Genomic DNA, 13,817 nt, shown 5'->3' with positions numbered 1-13,817 from the left:
GTCATGGTGTCATATTTTGTAGTACTTGCATCTTTTATATATGCCAAGAATTTGAAGATTGCCTTTAACCTGATTTATGTTTTAATATTAGTCTAGTATGTAAATAGTTAATTGTCAAGCTGTATATTTGGTTTTGTTTTTAGGCATCTGCCAACTGTGCTAAGTTTGTGAGAAAAGCAATGAAATAATATAGGGGCATGAGCTACTTTGTAAACTGTTCTAGATGCCAACATTAGTGCCAATATCAAACAAACGTGGATGAGACCTTTTTCTGTTTGGAATCAGTGCTGTAGAGGCTGTGCGGCATGGGCTGTGAATTTATAGAAGATTGATTGCCTACAGACTGTTTTCACATCTCACTTACATGATGAGAATCTGAAAGGTTTTTCATATCTGCTTGGTAAATGAGAACCTGAAATGTTTTTCTTTAAGGGGTTTGAGTCCCCAGCAACTCATTTGCAACAGACAAGAGACTGCTGATGTTCTTTTTATGCAGAAATTATTCACTAAACTATGATTTGCTATTGAGTCAAATAATTAAAGCAGACTGACACTTTCTGTCAATTTCAAGTAGTTTCTAAAGTTCCTCAGTAAGGAGACATTAAAAAGATAACAGGACTCTCAAAACTGGCAGCTTATCTGTGAGATTATTAATCAATTTTAAGAAAGATAAGATTAATTGAATTTTTAAATAAATAGCTGTATTATCCTTCAAGTACCTTGAAACTCATACAATAGTCACACTTTAAAAAAAAATGGTTCCAAATGTTTGAATTTTCTTTAATGACGGCTGTTTAAAAATACTGGTTAAGTGGTTTAACACTTAGTATCCCAAGTCACATTTTGAAGGCCACTTTTCTTTCCATTGATGCACAATTTAGCTTTGGGGCTGCAATGAGATACCCTTGTGGTATAAGTTGCCACGTCTGCTCTTTCTGGTGATGACTCCTAGGACAGTATGACAGGTAATTATTAGAACCTGGATCCTGGTAGACTGTAGGGTCTTTTTGGTCTATCGTTGCAGGGGGATTTATGCTTGTAACTCCTATTAATGTTAATAGGACTTGCATGTGTAAATCTTCCTCCTGTCAATGAGACAGTTGACTCCTAAAAGAAACATTCTTTAGAGGTGGACACTGTAACTGATCTAGAAGCCTCGGTGAATTGTCCTATTCAGAATTTTTATGTGTGGGGAAAAAAATAGAATGAGTGTACCAACTTAGCTGAGCATTTTCTCCAGAGCTTGAAAAGATGAAATACTAGCACTTAATTTTTCCATTTCCATTTCTAAAATATGTTAGAAACTACTGCTCTATGTGTACTATTAATATAGCATTTTTTCTCTTATTTTTAAAAGTAAAATAAGTTTGCCCAAGGTTGTGTGGAAATCACATTTTAATATGTCAATACCATCCTGAAAGTTCTGGAAATTAACATCTTAAAGCTATATAATAAAATCCAGTCTCATAACAACCAAGGAAATGCAGACAAACCCAGGAGATATGTTTTGTTTATCAAGTTGGCAGAATCCCAAAGACTGATAATAGCCAGAGTGGTAAGGATGTAGGGGAAAAGACACTCATACATTGTAAGAAAGTACATAAGTAGGTTACAGCCTCTTCAAAGGGCAATTTGGCAGAACCTGTCAAAACTTTTTTTTGCAGATTATTAAAATGACATTATTTTTAATATTTACACATTTTTTCATTGCCACTTTTAGCTTCAGGCAGTACATATGAAGGAGTATTACATGGGAATATTGCATGATGCTGAGGTTTGGGATATGAATCCCATCACCCAGATAACATAGTACCCAGTAAGTAGTTTTTTGTTTTTTTTTAATTATACTTAAGTTTTAGGGTACATGTGCACAACGTGCAGGTTAGTTACATATGTATATATGTGACATGTTGGTGTGCTGCACCCCAGTAAGTAGTTTTACAACACGTGTCCCCCTCCCTCCCTCCCTCCCTCCTCTAGTAGGCTGCATTGTGTGTTATTACCATGTTTATGTCTACATGTGCTCAGTGGTTAGCTCCCACTTACAAGTGAGAACATGCTGGATTTGGGTTTTCTGTTCCTGTATTTGTTTAGGATTGTGGCCTCCATCTCCATCCACATTGCTGCAAAGGCCATGATCTCGTCTTTTTTTTTTTTTATGACTGCATAGCATTTCAAGGTGTGTAAGTACCACATTTTCTTTATCCAGTCTACCATTGATGGGCACCTGGATTGATTCCAGGTCTTTGCTATTGTGAATAGCACATTGATGAATATATGAGTGCATGTGTCTTTTTGGTAGAATGATTTATTTGGCATCAGAAATGCAAATCAAAACCTATCAAAACTTTAAATGCAGATAGCCTTTGGCCAAACACTTTCATTTCTAAAAACCCAGCTTATAGAATGTTTTGTACATATGCACAAAATACAAGGTTCCACACTATAGCTTTGTGGTTTTATTTAATTTTTGAAATAACCTATATGTTCATTAAATGGAGACTGGCTTGAATTGTTAATATATGCATTTAATAGTATAGAATACTATGCAGCTGCGAAAAGTGAGGTGCATCTGTATGAAATATATGTCCAACATGTTTAAAAACCAAGTCACAGAATGGTAAGTATATATGTGTAAAAATCAAAACCCTGTGTTTATTACATATATATGCCTATCATAGAAAATTTTTAGGAAGTTACATACTAAAATGGTAACTGGTTATGTTGGGAAGAGATTAGTATTCATAGGGGGAGAATGAAAAGACTTCTAATTCTACACAATTGTTTTAGTTTTCCAGTTTTTTATAGCTAGCAAGTATTCATGTATTGTTGTATTTAAAATTTGAATCTGTTTAGTAATCCAACACCAAGTTCTTAGGTGGCATGTGGGACCTCCAAAAATAGTGACTTCAGACTTTGGGTTACATTGATGTTTTATAAAGTGCAGTTCAGATATGAAAGGTAATAATCAATGGGTGACTAGTTACATAAACTGTGATTCATCTCTTACAATGAGTACTATGCAGTTGTAAGACGGAATTAGGAAACTACTGCCTATGTGATCACCAGAATACACTTTTAAGTGACAGAACAATATACACAAATGTGCGTGTATATCTTCATTTTGTGTAAGAAAGGTAGGGGCATTCCAAAACACATATTTAAATAGTCACCTATTGTGAAAGGGAGGAGGCAGGGTGGAGGAATGGAAGCTAGACCTCTTTGTACTTTGTTTTATAGTTTTGACTTTGAAACCAAAAGCAATCCGTAAAATGTGAAACCATTAATAACCATGTATTGAGTTGTTGGCATAACTATATGTAGAATTAAGTGACTTCAAAGCATTGGTGTAGTTTGGATCTATGTCCCCACCCAAATCTCATGTTGAGTTGTAATCCCTAATGTTGGAGATGGGGCCTGGTGGGAAGTGATTGGATCATAAGGGCATATTTCTCATGAATAGTTTAGTACAGTCCTCTTGGCACCCACCTCACCGTAGAGAGTGAATTCTCACAAGACCTAGTCATTTAAAAGTTCTCTTTTGCTTCTGCTTTCACCGTGATTGTAAGTTTCCTGAGGCCTCCCCAGAAGCCAAGTAGATTCCAGCATCATGCTTCCTGTACAGCCTGCAGGACTGTGAAACAATAAAACCCGTTTTCTTTATAAATTGCCCAGTCTCAGGCATTTCTTTATGGCAATGCAAAAGTGGACTAATACAAGCATAGTATTTAAGTATATATTGTAAGATATGGAGATGGGTAGAGAACACAAAGAAATCTTAAACTTTATTGAGTGGACTTAATGATAGTGCTAATATTTATTGTGATAGATAATGTTGATGGAATTATTAACATTTAGAACAAGAAAACAATATAAAAGATAAGTAAAAAACCCTGTGCTCTTTAATTTGAATCAGATCAATGTATGCATATGTTCAAATTCATCAAATTGTACAGATTAAATATGTGCAGTGTTTGGATTTCAATTATAACCCCACCCCAAAAAATCAATATACATTCAAGATGCAGTTACTTCATTCTAAAAAAATATATATTTTCTAGCTAGAAAATTAGCAAAGTCTACTGGTGTCATGTCAAAAGAACATAAGAACCGATGTGAAGGAACTCCCATTGGTCATAGATAAGGTCATTTGAACATCAAGCGTGAATAATGATACTCCAAAAAGCAAACGAACCTCGTTGACCAGCCATGAAGATTGCTAAGGCACTCTTTGTTCTAGAAACTAATAAATAAAGAGAAGAAAGCAATTATCATATATATCCTGTAAAAACTGTATTTCAGGATATCCAAATAGTTGTTAAAGTTCTTGTAGAAGAATCACAATTAATAAATGCATGAGGAATGATAGAATTAGAAAAATCACTGTTTTGTAAACTCAATATAGTATAATAATGTACCTAGGCAATGATTATCAATGACTGCTAAAACCTGTAGTTGAAAGGCATCTCTCGAACCTACTGATCAATCTTAAAATTACTACAAGTAGAAAGGCAGACATTATAAGTTTCCTTGTGTGTTGAAATAGAAAGTATACAGCATTGCCTAGGAAGAATTCTTGCCAAAATAAAAAAATAAAATGAACCCAAATCTAATCAAGCCTTTAGCTCGAACTACCAGCTTACAGGCCTGAGGGGGACAGGAAAGCATGCTAAGTGACACCATGAGGATACAACGTGTAAAATTCTACAGGACAAATGACCCAATTTTATCAACAATTAACTGGCACAGGAAAAAAAAATAGAGGAAGCATTATTACAGACTAAAGGAGATTTTAGAGATATCAAACAACTGCAACATGCTGACCTTGTTTTGAACAAATGACAACTTTTTTTTTTTTTTTTTTAAGATGGAGCCCTGCTCTGTTGCCCAGGCTGGAGTGCAGTGATGTGATCTGGGCTTATTGCAACCTCTGCTTCCCGGGTTCAAGTGATTCTCCTGCCTCAGCCTCCCAAGTAGCTGGGATTACAGGTGCAGGCCACCACGCCCAGCTAATTTTTTTCAGCTAATTTTTTTGTATTTTTAGTAGAAACGGGGTTTTACCATGTTGGTCAGGCTGGTCTGGAACTCCTGACCTCAAATGATACACCCACCTCAGCCTCCCAAAGTGCTGGGATTACAGGCGTTAGCCACAGCACCCAAACTGACATCTTTTTTTTTTTTTTTAAAGCAAAATCCAGACCGTTTTGAGGCAATCAGAGGGAATTGAACATTTACTGGATGATAGTTGTTATAAGGAATTCTTATTAATAGTGTTGAATGAAGTAATTTTAATTTTTAAAAGATATCTCTTAGAGATTTTAAAAATAGATGAAATAAGTATAACAAAATGTTAACAATGGTTAAATACATGATATATGGGGAGTTATTTCTATTATGTATTTTCTATTGTGTTTAAAATTTTTCATAGTAAATTTTTTAAATGACAGATAAAGGTTAATAATAATATATAGGTTAATAATAATAATAACCTACCTGTACGTTGTTTCTTCCTTTACAACATAACTACCCCCCACTATTTCTGAAAAGGAGGTCTTATAGGATTCAGTTCAGTCCTATATACTTTGTTTTATAATGTTTTGAAACCAGGGACTCTAAAAATCACCTGTTTAAATTTATTACCTTTGATTGATGTCTTCCCAGGCCAGAGAAAAAAAGAGAAAGAGGTAGTGTGGCTGAGCAACACTGGCACAGGGCAAAGTCAGGAAGAATAAACATGTTTACAGAGTCAGCCCCTCCTCCCTCTCTCTTCCCCTGTCTTAGTTAAAAATTTAAAAATGAAAATGGCATTATTGAGTACCATGGAGTGGAGGGAATTTATAATCTTACAACTTAGATTGCCTACTTTATTATCACCAATCAATGATAAAATTGTTAATGCTTTTTAACTTCTAAAATGTTTCTATCTAGGCAGTTTTTAGACGTTGCAACGTGGAGCCTGCTACTAATTTCCACACATGAAACCTTTTTGATGCCTCACATTTGGACTTGTGACACTATTCTATGAGAATCTGTTGAATATTTTTTTTTCAGAAACAGCCGAAAATATATACTGTATAATGTATGCCCCAATTACCAGTCAAAAATTCAATCTTCGCCCTAATTATCCAGTCAAAAATTCAATCTTTGCCCTATATTAAAAATATAATTTATTGTGAAATGATATATGTATACATTGTGAAATGATTACCACAATCAAGCTAATTAGCACATTCATTTATCCACAGTTACCTTTATGTTTGTACGTTTGTGGTGAGAACACTTAAGTTCCACTTTCTTACCAAATTTCAAATATACAATACAGTATTATTAACGATAGTCACCACGCTGTACATTAGATCATTTCACAATATATACATGTATCAAAACGTGTAAACCATAAATATGTATAATTTTGTCAGTTATAGCTCAGTAGAACTGGAAGGATATAAATACAGTTTCACTGTGACTAGCTGTTGCCTTCAACAATTGTCAGTGATGGGACAGTAGATCTATTGTGGTTTTTCTTAATTTTTTTAACATACTTTAAGTTCTGGGATACATGTGCAGAACGTGCAGGTTTGTTACATAGGTATACACGTGCCATGGTGGTTTGCTGCACCCATCAACCCGTCATCTACATTAGGTATTTCTCCTAATGCTCTCCCTCCCCTAGCCTCCCACCCCCTGACAGGCCCTGGTGTGTGATGTTCCCCTCCCTGTGTCCATGTGTTCTCATTGTTCAACTCCCACTTATGAGTGAGAACATACGGTGTTTGGTTTTCTGTTCTTGTGTTAGTTTGCTGAGAATGATGGTTTCCAGCTTCATCCGTGTCCCCACAAAGGACATAAACTCATCCTTTTTTTACGGCTGCATAGTATTCTATGATGTATACATGCCACATTTTCTTTATCCAGTCTATGATTGATGGGCATTTGGGTTAGTTCCAAGTGTTTGCTATTGTGAACAGTGCCACAATAAACATACATGTGCCTGTGTTTTTATGGTAGAATGATTTATAATCCTTTGGGTACAATTTTGTTTGTCAGTTATATTAGTAAAACTGGAAGAAATAAATATAGTTTCACTGTTACTAGCTGTTGCCTTCAACAATTGTCAGTGATGGGGCAGTAGATCTATTGTGTTTTTAAATTTATTTTTATTTTTTTTAGAGACAGGGTCTCGCCGTGTCCCTGAGGCTGGAGTTCAAAGGCACAATCATAGCTCACTGCAACCTTGACATCTTAGCCCCAAGCAATCTTCCCACCTCAGCCTCCTGAGTAGCTGGGAAAACAGGCAGACACCATCACACCTGGCTAGTTTTTCTTTTCCTATTCTTCTTAAGGGTTGAGTGGAGATCATGCCAGTTATTTTTGTCTAACTCATGCTATCAATGGAACAAGTGAATAAACCAACTGAAATCTGCAGGATTTTTAAAAATCAAAGTAGTTGATCCAGTAGAGTCAAAAGATCTATTCATCTTGCTTACACACATGGTAAATTACAATTCATCACTTTTCCTCAATTTCCGCATGCATTTGGGCACACAATCTTACTGATCTTTTATCTCAGAATATCTTCCTGATCACAGCCACCTTCTCTTTATTCCCACGACCCACTGTTATCATTCTCTTTCAGACTATTCTAATGAGTTATCCTGACACCAGGCTCTTCTGTCTACTCCAATACCTATTGAGGTAGAAATCACCGCATTGGTTCCTTCTTCTGCTTATGCATTATGAGAAGGAGGTCATTTAGCACAGGAACACACCACAGATATGTAAGAATGAAGCCGTTCAGTAGGTATCCCCAGCCTGCACCATATGTGATTGTGACAAGGTAGAGCTTGGGACCCTGAGCATAGCTCAGAGGATAGGAAAAAAATTACAGGTAACACTTGTAGTGCCTACTATGTACTCGGCTCTCTTCTGTTAATCTCATAATAACTTGTAAGTAATTATCCTCCATTTTATAGATGAGGACATTGATGAGGAAACTGAAGCGCCGAGAGATAGAATGACATCCAAGGTCATAGTTGGAAAGGCTTGGATTGCTCCTCTGAATTGGTACACATCAAAACATGTTTATGAACTAGTAAATAGTAAGATTCTATTCTTTCTCATCATAATGAACTATATCTGCCTGCCCTACCAGTGGCAGAGTTTCACCTAAAAATTAAATACACATAAGAGCCCTGATCATGTCAGTCCTTTAAAACTGTTGCCTATAAAATACAATCTGACCTCTTCAGTATACATGTGAATTCACCTCCCCAAAATACAAAATATTCCTCTCTTGCTGCATCTGTCATTCTACCTCTCTTCTCACCTCTCACTCTATTCTTCAATCACAATGAACTTCCCACTATCCTCAGACTCTGGCCCATTGCACATATCATTTCTTTTTCTAAAATGCCCTAACTCAGCGGTCCCCAACCATTTTGGCACCAAGGACCAATTTTGTGGAAGACAATTTTTCCACAGACGGGAGGCAGTGCAGGGATGGTTTCAGGATGAAACTGCTTCACCTGTGATCATTAGGGATCAGTTAGATTCTCAAAAGGAGTGCACAACCTAGATCCCACGCATGCCAATTCACAATAGGGTTTGTGCTCCTATGAGAATCTAATGCAGCTGCTGATCTGACAGGTGACAGAGCTCAGGCACTAATGCTTGCTTGCCCGCCACTCACCTCCTGTTGTGCTGCCCAGTTTCTAACAGGCCGCGGACTGGTACAGGTCTGTGACCCAGTGGTTGGGGACCCCTGCCCTAACCTCTAACCTCTCTCTGCTACTACCACACCCCTTTTATTCCAACAAATTTATATTCTGCCTTTAAAATGCAGATGTAGTGTTACTTCGACTGCTAATACTTTGGCAAAATTACTTTTCCCTCTGTGGAACCCACAGTACTGTTCATAAAGTACTTACTTCGTTGGATTCTAAGTTTTCTGATTTTGTTTCTGTCTTCTAGACAGTGAACAACTTGAGTGCAGGGACTCTGCCATTCATCCTTGTGTCCTCAGCACATGACAATGCCTGACTCATTGCCATGCATCACCTGCATAACCCTGCTCCTCTGGCCACAGTAGACTCGACCTAGGGTGGGGACAGGCCCCTGACCCACTTTGAAATTGAGATCCATAATGAGTTTTAAATTCTCTGTGTGGCTGATATGTACCATGAAACCTCTTTAGCTATAGGCAGCCATATTTTCCACTAGGTGGACAGCAGAGCAGAGAAAATCTGTTTGTAAAGAAAAAAAAAAAAAACAGAGATGAGAGACACAGAACTGCCAGGGGAACCTAGAATTGGTTTCTGAGAGCTTTCTAACTCTAATGATACTGGAGGTCCAGTATCATTCCTGCCCTGGGGGTTTGTGATACACTCCTGTATCCTTATAATCAAATCCCCTGCTTTGATGTTCAGAAAACACCACTGGATTTCTGACACTTGCACACAAAATGTTTAAACGAAATACACACTTCTGGGAAATGTCATTTATTAGAACCTCTGAAAATGCCTCTACCTGCTTGAGTGCAGGCACATGATCACCTGCACCAAGTGTAGCAAGCGCATGAGCACGTGCCCCATCTGCCGGCAGTATGTGGTGCAAGTCGCGCACATGTTCAAATCCTGAAAACAAGGATCTTCCAACAGGGAACTTGCCCCTAAACTTGATCCTTAACATTTCAAAGCACAGAAGGGACTAGAAAATTACTCTTAAAAGGATAAAACTGTTTTTAAAAACTATTTTCACAACTAACTGGGGACAGAAAGATTCACCCTAAATTGTAGAAACATTGGTCCATACTATAAACCTATCTGCCTGTGGACACACTGGATTTCTTGGGTTCTACCAGGCTTTATTACATGTCCCCTATCACTCACTGTCGAAGTCAGGCTGTTTACAACGTATGGTCATCAGCTACTGCTCTTTGGAGGACACTTATCCCGTTTTCTTGTTTTCTTTTCATCATTTTTTTCTAACTTAAACTACTCAGATGTTTAAAACGTATGTTCTTTTTGGATGAAATCACTGTCCACAGTGGCCAACATGAAACATGCTGATCAATGGTCTCTGTTATTATTCATGCATATCTATATGTGTATGTCTGTGAATCTATTTGTGTACTATGCAAATTTACATTTATACTGATTAGGAAGGGTCATAAAAGATTCAGGTCCAAAGCTCCATACAGAAGGGACAGTAAAACACCAGCACCATTTATTGAGGAAGGTATCCTTTTCCCTATGTATATTCTTGTCACCTTTGTCAAAAAATCAGTTGGCTGTAAATATGTGGTTTTATTTCTGGGTTTCCTGTTGTTTTCCATTAGTCTATGTGTCTTTTTATATCAATGCCATGATGTTTTGGTTTCTATAGCTTGATACAGTATATTTTGAAGTCAGGTAGTATGATGCCTCCAGCTTTGTTCTTTTGTTCAGGATTACTTTGCCTATTGAGGGTCTTTTGTGTTTCCATATGGATTTGAGGATTGTTATTTCTATTTCTGTAAAAAACGTCACCTCTGATGATCAGGTGTCAGTTAGATTTGTATTTTGATAAGTATTGCACTGAATCTGCTTTGGGCAGTCTTCTTATTTTAATGATGTTAATTCTTCTGATCTGTGAGCCTGGGATGTCTTTCCATTAGTTTGCATCCTCTTCATTTTGTGTCATTAGAGTTTTTTTTTTTTAATTTTTTTTATTTTTATTTTTATTTTTATTTTTTTTATTATTATTATTATTATACTTTAGGTTTTATGGTACATGTGTGCAATGTGCAGGTAAGTTACATATGTACACATGTGCCATGCTGGTGCGCTGCACCCACTAACTCGTCATCTAGCATTAGGTATATCTCCCAGTGCTATCCCTCCCCCCTCCCTCCACCCCACAACAGTCCCCGAAGTGTGATGTTCCCCTTCCTGTGTCCATATACACCATGGATTAATACTATGCAGCCATAAAAAATGATGAGTTCATGTCCTTTTTAGGGACATGGATGAAATTGGAAATCATCATTCGCAGTAAACTATCGCAAGAACAAAAATCATTAGAGTTTTTTTAGTTATCCTTGGAGAGGGCTTTCAACTCCTTAGTTGAGTTTATTCCCAGGTACCTTTTTGTAGCTATTTCAAATGGGATTGCTTTTTCTCAAAATTTTGGTAGGTACATAGTAGGTGTATATATTTATGGGGAATATGAGGTGTTTTGATACGGGCATGCAATGCATAGTAATTGCATAATAGAGAATGGGGTATCCTTCCCCTCAGGCATTTATCCTTTGTGTTACAAACAATCCAATTATACTCCTTGAGTTATTTTTAAATGTACAATTAAATTATTATTGACTATAGCTCTCTCGCATGGCCCCACCTTGGGCACAGGATAGATTTATGGCTGCAACTGCATGTGCTTTCTGCTTATGCTGGGGAGAGCAGAGAGGTAAACCAAGATCTCATTTTCAAGATGGAAAGTCAGTCAGACTCAGCTGTGGTTTTGCCTAGTACTCCACAGGGCTTTGTGAATCCATCGTCTCCCCATACATCTAGTTCATGAAAACAACCTATGAGTGCGACACTTAAAGAAAGATTAAGGAAAACAAGATCTTCATTTAATTCCTGTTACAATGTGATAAAACGTCTTAAAGTAGAGAATGAAGAAAACAATCAGAACTTTTCGGAGAAACCAGCATCTTCCACAGAGGAAAACTGTTTGGAATTTCAAGAAAATTTTCAACACATAGACAAGTGAATTTGAAGAAATCACATATTTGAAAAATACCTTCAAGAATATCAATGTGAGTGAATCTCAGTCACTTGATTCTGTGTCATGCAGTGCTCTCCAAAATAAGATTGTGAATTAGAATCTTCCTAAACAAGAATTAAACGAAGAAAAAGCAAAATTGGTGAAGCAGGTTCAGGAGAAAGAAGACTTTCTTTGGAGGCAAAATCTTGTCCAAATGTATAGATCAAAGAATGTTGATCCGTCTCAGTTACAGTTGTTAATAAAGAAGTGGAGAAGCTGTAGCCAGCCGTTGCTTTATGAGTTGTAGTCAGCTATGTCTGAAGACAACAAGAAAGTAAACCTACTCTATTGATAGCCCACTATGGGTTGGATAATAAATTGCTACACTGTAACAGAAGTGAAGAAGAATTTATAGGTGTTTAATTCCTAATCATTTCTCCAGAATATCTTTGAGAATAACAACTTAATTAAAAGATACTTATACATTTTAAATGGAAGATAGAAACCGTTAGGGCTTAGAGGAACGTATCCTGATGAACATCAATTTAGGACACTCTACTATGTTAATATAAATTAAGTTGTAGAATGAAAATGTAGTATTTGGATAGATTTGCCGAAGAAAATTTGACGTTTAATGTAATATGTAAAAAATTCAAATCATGTTGAAAAAATCATTTGGGCAATTCTCTAAACCAGTTTTAATACATTGCTTTGTGTTTTTTATGGCAAAACGATTTATTTTAAATGCCCAAAATTGTCCAATCTGGTGAATGTCTAAATTTCAAGTGGTCTAAAAATGCCCGCCTCTCTCCTAAGTTTATAAACCTTTTTTCCATCCATTTACTACTACATATTTCCATCTGATGACCTAGCAGGTAATTAAACTCATATGTCCAGATTTTTTAAAAAATAAAAATAAATTATTATTGGCTCTAGTCACCCTGTTGTGCTATCAAATACTAGGTCTTATTCATTCTATTTTTCGTCCCCACCTCCTTCCCACACCCCCATTACCCTTCCCAGCCTCTGGTAACCATCCTTCTACTCTCTATGTCCATGAGTTCAATTGTTTACATTTTTAGATTTCATAAATAAGTGAGAACATATGATGTTTGTCTTTCTGTGCCTGGCTAATTTCAGTTAACATAATGACCTTCAGTTCCATCCATGTTGCTGCAAATGACAGGATTTCATTCTTTTTATGGCTGAACAATATTCCATTGTGTACCACATTTTCTTTATCCATTTATCTGCTGATGGACACTTAGGTTGATTCTGTATCATGGCTATTGTGAATAATGCTAAAATAAACATTGGAGTACAGATATCTCTTCAATATACTGATTACCATGTTTTTGGATATATACCCAGCAGTGGGATTGCTGGATCATATGGTAGCTCTATTTTTATTTTTTTGAGGAACCTCTAAATTGTTCTCCATAGTGGTTGTACTAATTTACATTCCCACCAACAGTATACGAGTATTTCCTTTACTCCACCTCCTTGCCAGCATTTGTTTGTTTGTTTGTGTGTTTTGTTTTATTATACTTTAAGTTCTGGGGTACATGTGCAGAACATGCAGGTTTGTTACATAGGTATACATGTGTCATGGTGGTTTGCTGCACCCATCAACCCGTCATCTACATTAGGTATTTTTCTTAATGCTATCCCTCCCTTAGCCTCCCCATGACAGGCCCCAGTGTGTGATGTTCCCCTCCCTGTGTCCATGTGTTCTCATTGTTCAACTGCCACTTATGAGTGAGAACATGCGATGCTTGGTTTTCTGTTCCTGTGTTAGTTTGCTGAGAGTGATGGTTTCCAGCTTCATCCATGTCCCTGCAAAGAACATGAACTCATCCTTTTTTATGGCTGCATAGTATTCCATAGTATTCCATGGTATATGTGTGCCATATTTTCTTTATCCAGTCTATCATTGATGGGCATTTGAGTTGGTTGCAAGTCTTTGCTATTGTGAATAGTGCTGCAATAAACATACATGTGCATGTGTCTTTATAGTAGAATGATTTATATTCCTTTGGGTATATACCCAGTAATGCGATGGCTGG

General features: G+C 36.8%; 1 pseudogene; it reads left to right on the top strand.

The window, feature by feature from the left end:
- The first annotated feature begins 11,451 nt into the window (after positions 1 to 11,451).
- On the top strand, positions 11,452 to 12,174 carry LOC100445689 (swi5-dependent recombination DNA repair protein 1 homolog; annotated as a pseudogene).
- The last annotated feature ends 1,643 nt before the right edge of the window (positions 12,175 to 13,817 follow it).

Source organism: Pongo abelii, chromosome X (genome assembly GCF_028885655.2).
Source record: "Pongo abelii isolate AG06213 chromosome X, NHGRI_mPonAbe1-v2.0_pri, whole genome shotgun sequence".
Taxonomy (NCBI): Eukaryota; Metazoa; Chordata; class Mammalia; order Primates; family Hominidae; genus Pongo; species Pongo abelii.
The sequence above is the reverse complement of the archived record's forward strand: the minus strand, read 5'-3'. Positions and strand labels throughout refer to the sequence as shown.